Here is an 8,365-nt window from a genome sequence, read left to right as displayed (position 1 = left end):
CCACGTTTCTTGGCAGTCGGTTTGAACGGTTCTAGAAATTGCTGCATAAATTGAAATGAAGGCATATTAGAAAATCACAACCGAAAGTAAATGAAGCAGTGAATGTAACATGGTAATATGTTTACCTGCAAGCAACAATCTGCCGTTGTCCAGTCAGTTCCAAATACCAACGGATGAGAGAGTTGCCTTTTCCGGATAAGAAAGGTTGCCATGTCCAGGTGCTGAAAGTTGACACATATAATATCAGCACAATTTCATACAACTGTACACTTAAAAAAGGTGAGAAAACAATTGAATTATCGCAATAAAGTAGAGCTTTGTGTATTCTTACCCTTGAGCTAATCCATTCCGTTTCATCGATAAGTCTGTAGAAAAAATCAGCGCCCACTAAAAATAATTCCAGCTGCACCTCCGCACTACAAAAGGCAAACTTGCAACGGTTACTTTTGTAGTCATCTCAATTGGGACTCTGAGGTTTCAATTTCATCAATTTACACCTCAATGTTTTAAAATTAGATCAATTTACACATTCCGTTACTTTGACCGTCTAGTCTTCTATTAAATGGATGATGTGGCAAGTGAGGGACCAACTGTTATGCTGATGTGTCTATAAAAATTATATAAAAAAATCCTTAAAACAATAAAACATTAATATTCTTTTTTTTTTAAAACTAATTTTCTTAAAACATAACTAAAGCAAACCCCCCCAAAAAAAAAAACCAACTCTCTATCCCTTAGCCACGTTCTCCGACCCACCCCACAGATCCACCGCCGAGCCACCCCACATATCTGCCTCCGACCCACCCCAACAATCCTTTCCTGACCTTGACCCAACCCCCACATATCTGCTCTTCCCCAACCTACTTTCTCCTTCTTTCCTTCTCTTTGTCCCTCTCCCCCTCTCTTGTCAACAGTCAAGAATGAAGATCTAGTTAAACCCCAAAACAAAAAGTGGAATACAAGCAACAAACATAAATACCCAAGTCATTCACTCAAAATTTGTCAGAATAAATAAAAAGGAAACCTTTACAACCACTATAAAACTGATCTAATCACACACCCATAAAACTGATCTAGCCACTAGCACCATATCAAACATGCTCTGCAAATGAAATTTCCATACCCAATAACTGAGGTTGGTTGAAGCTTGTTGAGGCCCAAAAAAGTCACGGGAAGCCTAAAGACATTTAAAACCCAATATAACATATAATGTCGGTCATGCGTTAATCCAAGCTGTATTTTGGGATTTAATTCATTAAATAAATATAGTAATAATGTACATGTCATGCCAAACTAATAATACAATTTTCCCACGCCAATCACCTGTCAAGCTCACATGGACCCAAGTCATGTGGTTTACAAGGCTTGCACGAGGGATTGTGGTGTGGAAGGTTACGAAGGTCCACAAGGCACATGAAAGCTCTTGGATAATGGAGACTTCGGGCTAGCTACTTGGGAGCACCAAAGTCCAAGCCCATTACTTGGAGTTCTCCAATGTGGGTGAGCAAATGAGATTTTTTTCCAATGCCTAGCTTTACCTGCTGGAAATAAGAATGTCCTAATGCTCCCTATTACCCATTGGAAATGGACTATTCCAACACTTCCTTTTACTCATAGGAAATACTCATTTTCCAATGCCTAGCTTTACTTTCTGGAAATAAGAATGTCCCAATGCTCCCTTTTACCTGTTGGAAATAGACTAGCTCCAACACTTCTTTTTATCTATCGAAAACCAAAGAGAGCCTTCACCTTCTATAAATTGGGAGGCATTGTCCAACCAAAACTAACCCCTCTTGGTTGTTGCACGCTTCTCAACAACCATGAGCACTCACCTTTCTTCAGCTGCTGCAAGCATTCCAATAGCCACCAATTTTTCTTCAGCCATCAAGCCCTTCTTATTCGGCTGCTGCAAGCAACACAGCAACCATCGACCAATTTTTCTTCAGCCATCAAGCCCTTCCTTTAGCTGCTAGAGCAGCACAACAACTTTTTGCTTTGGCTGCTGCAAGCATCCCAGCAGCCATCAACCCCCATCTTCAAATCATCACACCTCCTTCCTAGTTGTTGCAAGCACCCTAGCCATAACCTCCTCTCCTTGAAACCATTCTCCCTATGAAAAACCTTACCAAGCATAACTCCAAGTTTTTCCTTCCTCCTTATACCCTTCTAAGCTATAAACACTATAGCCTTCAAGCCTCAAGCTTTTCCTTCCATCCCACTTTTTTGAAACTCTTAAATCCCCATAGCCATAGCCACAAACAATAAATTACCAACACCCAACCTCAAGCATATTCAACACCAAGCCAAGGACAAGCATTCTCATTTGCTAAACTTGTGGGTCTTTAGCTCCTACACTCCAAGCTCTCATGCCAAGCTCACACAATCTCAGTTCAACATCAGCAAGTCATCTTCAACAATCCAGAGAATGACCAAGCAATCATCATGCTGTTGGAAATCTACTCAAGCCACCCATCCTTTTTATCTATCTCTCTTTCTTTCTCTCTCTCTCTCTCTCTCTCTAAAAAGCTTCATCCCAAATCTAAAGCACTCATCCTCTCAAGCTAAGTTGAAACCATAGCCATTACCTTTTTGGTAGAAAACACAGACATCATGAGCTATTCGTCTAGTTACCGAAAACACCCAAAATCTCAAGCCTTAATTATTTCCTTGTGCTCATTTTCTATTGCTCCCACACCACAAGCCTTTCATGCCAAACCTAGTAGTATCTTGATTTACCAAAGCAAACTCTCATGTCAAGCCTGTGCAACATCAATGCACCATCTCCAACTCTTCGTCTAGCTACCGGAAACATCAGCACAAAACACGTAGTCGTTGGAAGAAGAACATAGTATTCATCTCGGACTTGCTTCTCCCTCGAGACGCTTTGGGCCTAGTTCTCACTAACTCGACAAAGGGGCAACGAAGGCTACATTCATCACTCTATGGCGATCCAAGAATCAATAAGCCCGAATGAGCCTTCAGATGAAAAAGACCCCAACAAAGCCTTTGTTGGTAAAAATATAAAGATAATTGTTATATTTACAAAATTTTGAAAATAAAACTTCACTATAAATTCGAAATAAATACAAGAAAATAACAACAGGGTAAATGTTAAGAATACTTTACAAATGATCGAGTCTAGAACTTGGTTCTATCTCCTTAAGACGAAATTGCATCCCCTCAGATGCTTATAGGATTTTCTTGACAAACGTCTCCCAAGATACAACGATTGACTTCTTGTTGAAGTAGCACTACAATCCCCAAGAAAAGCGAACTCAAAATTGTGTATGAATTCTCTCTTACTAACTCACTATATTTCTAAAAATACAATGCTATAAATGCTCTAAAAACTACTATTGTTGGATGACAATTGGATCAATGAAATGTTGTAGGATCTTCTCTATTTATAGGCAACAAGACCTCTGTTCAGAAAAGATGTGACTAAAAAATATCAACAAATGTGTCTTTTCATGTTGCAACCATAAGCCAAGAATTGCAATGTTTCATTTGTTATGAAACAATGCAACTTAAGCCAAGAAGTGCAATGTTTCAATTTCTATGAAACAATGCAACTTTTCATATATGAAACCATGCAACTTATCACATAAAGTATTATTATTTTATAAACAAAATAAATAATATTTTATTTTTTCTCAGTTAAGAACATGACTATTCCCAATAGATACTTACCAAAAAGTCACGTACTTAAAGTCATGAGTCCCACAATTTAATTTCCATTCAATTATTAAAAAATTAAATATAAATATTATAATTTTCTACCAGCCGTTACTTATTCTGTCCGTACTCCATACAAATGACTACATAAGTCAACCAAATCCAACCCAGAAAGACAAATAGAATGTGATCCATTCTTGTAGCATCCAATTCCATCAAAATATATACAAAAAACCCACTTCGTCAACAGTCGAGTCTCCACAACTCTCGAACCCATTCCCTCTTGCATCCTCATCAACCAAACCCCACACTCCCAAACCCCTCTTTTCCTTCACCATTCGAAGCCACCAACTCGGAAACACCCCCTTGGAGAACTCGTCTGAGCTAGGTCCGACACAGTTACTACAACGAAACCTGTAAGAAAGCAGAGCTTTGGAAGACCATGAAGTTGGAAAGCAAGTATGGGTCCTCATCCGGGTCCAATTTCCATCTTCCACATGTGCCACTTAAGGAGCTGGTGTCGAGTAGGTTGAAGGTGGATTTCGGATTCAGTTTGTATAGCAAAATGGTGAATAATCTCACCGCAATTCTAGGTTTAACAATCAAGAGCCTCATGAATGTTGGGCTATTGACGAAGAGAGGGGGAGAGGGAGGAAGAGAATGAGAGGAGAGAAGAAGAGAGTGGGTAGGGAAGGGCTGTGGGTCGGAGAAGGTGGCTAGAGCAAAGAGGTTTTTAAAATTAATATTGTGTTTTAAGGATTTTTTTTTATATAATTTTTATTGACACATCGACACAAAAGTGGGTCTCTCACTTGCCACGTCATCCATTTAACAGAAGATTAGAAGGTCAAAGTAACGGAATGTGCAAATTAATCTAATCTTAAAATATTATGGTGTAAATTGATGAAATTGAAACCCCATAGTCCAAATTGAGAATGACCCCAAACATGAAGGGGGTGTTTTGATGTTATTAACTAGATTTTACTCCGTTTAGGTTTAAGGTTATTATCGAAATGGGCCATGAGGTTTCAATTTCATCAACATGATACCCAACGTTTTTAAATATGAGTAAAATACGTATTCCTTCAACTTCATTGTTTGATTTTATGTTAAATTGGTGACGTGATATGTAGAATAGTCATTTTTATGTTGATGTGTTAAAGAAAACAATAAAGAAAATGACAATGGTGTGCATAATTTGACAACAATTTAACAGAAAATTAAACAGTGAAGTTGACGGAGTGCATAATTTAGTCATATTTAAAAACGTTGGGTTTCATATTGATGAAATTGAAACCTCGAGACTCATTTTGATAATGACCCTATCCTGCAGGGAGTAAAATGTAGTTAATTCTTTTTTTCTTTTCTTCTGGTAATAACATCTCTCTTGATTTTTTTAACTAACTTGCTACTATTGTTTATAAAGACATTGAATTACACATTGAATAACATTGTCACATGTTTATATCATAAAAGCACCTCCACCCTAAAAGGCAAGGGCAGACATTATTCACGTGAATAGTGTTAGCCTTATCTTTTTTAGTTCCACCCCAAAGGGAAAGGGCAAGGGCAAATACTATTCACTTTACTTTATTTTCTATTTTTTTATAGTTAAACCATTAATTTTGATAAGCTTTTCAGATAAGATTTTTGGTTGCCACTTGTCAATATTTATTATAAAATTCTCACCTAAAAATTAGACAACATTTTCATATAAAATTTTTAAATTAAATTTTATGTTGCCACATGTCCATATTCACATATCACTCATCATACAATTGAAATACCTACTTACTCATCATACAATTGAAATACTCTCAGTCCTTATAGTTCGACATAATGGAGTACAAGAACGGCTCAATCATTGGCAGAGGCGGTTCCCTCGGATCACGACGTGGGGGAGTATTTTCCTTCGGAGGACGTAATAGTGCCATTATTTCCGACATGGAACGCACCACTGGAACCGATTGCCAGCATTGTTCACTTGAGGAGCCATGTGTAATGGTTTTCCTCTTTTTTGTTTTCCCTTGAATAATCTATTAAAAAAATGAAATTGAAAATGCAAGAAATATATATAAAAAATGACATTAAATTGAATAAAACGAAAAAAAATTCAAAATTTTTTTTTAAACCTCATTGCCAAGATTTTGACCTCTTCGAACGTTTGTCCACGACCCTTCGGCTTCGATGAAAGAGGCCATTTGTAGTTTTGCACAAATAGAATTTTATAATAAAAAATTTGATGTGGAAAGTGAAAAATATTGGAAGGAGAAGAGTTTGTATGAAGATTTGGTGTGGAAAGTGAATAAAATTGTTAGGTATTTATAGGGAAAAAATCCAGAATTTTTTAGTATATATTTTTAAAAAAAATTTCAATTTTTTTCGAAGCCGTCAAATTTCTGGAAAAAAAATCCATCGCAGCGTCCAGGAAGCGTCACGTGGCGCTTTTCCATTGGGTTCTATCAGGGTTGATGTCAGCCCCTTCGGGCTTGAGCCCAGTCAAAATTTGCCTATGAACTTGCTCGGGCTGGATTCTTTGTGCTGGAGGCGTTTTTGGGCTGGCAAGGGGACTTGTTGCCCTAGCAAGGCCTGCGCACTGCACATGCTCTAACTGACCGAGCACAATCAGTAAAAAGCAAACCATAAAGTAACGATCATGCATGTCAAGGACCCTTCATGCGCAAACCGCCAAGCATGCCCCTTGCCAATCCAAATGGCCACACCGTCTAGCCTTCAGAAAGGGAGATGGCACACATCTTTGACTAAGGGATGAATAAAGCTCTTCCTTCAATAAGTCACTTGTTGTGCCACTTTTACCAAAGCACATGTCGTGCTGCTACACCTTAGGGATATGTTTTGGCATGTCAATAGTCCCACATTGAAGAAATCACAAGAGATGTCTCCCACTTAGTGCATCAGGTAATCATTAATTCGCACGTGTAATGTACTATGTCGAAATAATTCCCTAATTTACACTTGTGCTAACTTAAGCATCATAGTGTTTTCGCCCTGTACCACATTAGTGCCAAGGTTATTATCGAGCTTGTCCCTTTTACAGGTCTTAGTATCATCTGTCGAAGGGCTCCATTTTTGGACATCAACATCACCATTGAGTAAAGACTAAGATAAAAATCATTGAACAAAACCTTTGGCCCAAAAAAGAAAAAGTTTTAAAGCGTTTGATAATCTAGGTCATAATGTAAAATTGTTTTAAAATTTATAGAAGCCATTTTAATAAGGGGGCTGATTTTCCCCCTCCCGTTTTGTCCACTTATACTCCCTTTTGATTTTTAATACTTTTTAATTAATTTTGTTCTTTATCTTTTCTATTATACCCTTATCTTGAATTAAGGTTTATTTGTGGTTATAGCTTTTGTCTGCACTTGTATTGTTGAATTTTCTTAGCCACCAAACATGTTTTTTTTTTTGGCAACTCATGTTGTGATGGTTTATGACAGGACCAGATTCAAATTCCACTTTGGAATCTGAGACGAATCGTGTACATGACCGACCGAGCACAAATGACCTAGTTGCCCCTCTAGTTAAAATTTAAACTTATTATAAGTTCGACTTCTATTGAAAATTTGGCAGAGTCTCCCCTGTAATTTGTTTATTTCCCAAAATTTTCACCTGTTAAACAAGCACAAAAACAAACAACCCAATAGACAGTGTGCAAATGTTTACAAACAACAGTAAAGTATTGAAATCAATTTAAAACTACCACCTAGGTGTACCCCTTTATTTCAGTCAATTCCTGATATCCGTCAATTTCTTATATGCCGTCAATTCCTCGTATTACCATTGGTGACACGCCCTCGCAAATCTCGGTGACACAAGGTCAACCCGAGCCGACATTTGTCAGCCTGATCCTCATTTCTCGCTCCGCACGAGTCCGGGTACCACTAGGACTCTCGGGGCAACTGTCAAGCATGCTGACTAAACCGAAGGCAACCAATATAATCCGAAGGCAATCAATTTATCTGAAGGCAACTTAAATACTGAAGGCAACATATTTATATTTGGGTACCTAAGGTGGCTTAAGAAAGTATAAAATTCTGAAAAATCTGATGAATAATTGAATTTCTGTTAAACCTAGAACTCTGCTGCCATCTATCTGATATTTAGCTAGAATTTCCTTTTTCCTATATCCTTAAAGGATATCCCACTCGACATCATATAAATTAAAACATTTAAAAGTGCATATCAAATTATAAAAGCACTAATCTTTGAATAAAATTTATTCAAGATCAAATAATGGAATTGAATTGCATAAATCATTTATAAAACAAAGAGTCCACTCATTGTTGGTCTGTGCTCTCTGGACCTTTTGAAGGTCCCTATTGCGGGTTAACTGGTGCCCGGTGCCTGATTCAATTACCATAATTTTATATTAATACAATTACTCAATATAATATTAAGTTAAAAATCCTAACCCCGGCTCCTAGAAGTGCCTGCACTAACTTTAAAATCATCCCTATGCCCACAAAATCTTTCCTTACCCTCGGAATGGTTTAGAAGTGCTTCGGGACTCAAAAAGCGTTAAAGTCAAAAAAAGTCAACCTGGGACCCCGTGGGGTCCACGAGCTCAAATTTTTGATCCATAAGTTCCTAAAGATTCCAATATACATAGGACACACGTTTCGTGAGTTTGGTCTTGATCGGACAGTCGGATTGATCACGATCGAACGGT

At 37.7% G+C, this 8,365-nt stretch overlaps 1 long non-coding RNA gene across 1 annotated transcript; it reads right to left on the bottom strand.

Moving 5' to 3' along the window:
* Window positions 16-406, bottom strand: LOC109948973. Its single transcript, XR_002271459.1, has 3 exons — window positions 332-406; window positions 126-221; window positions 16-41 (listed from the first exon to the last, which is right to left on the bottom strand). It is a non-coding gene; the product is annotated as an uncharacterized LOC109948973 (long non-coding RNA).

This window comes from Prunus persica, chromosome G4 (genome assembly GCF_000346465.2).
Source record: "Prunus persica cultivar Lovell chromosome G4, Prunus_persica_NCBIv2, whole genome shotgun sequence".
NCBI lineage: Eukaryota > Viridiplantae > Streptophyta > Magnoliopsida > Rosales > Rosaceae > Prunus > Prunus persica.
Note: the sequence above shows the minus strand (reverse complement) of the source record. Positions and strands in the feature narration are given on the sequence as shown.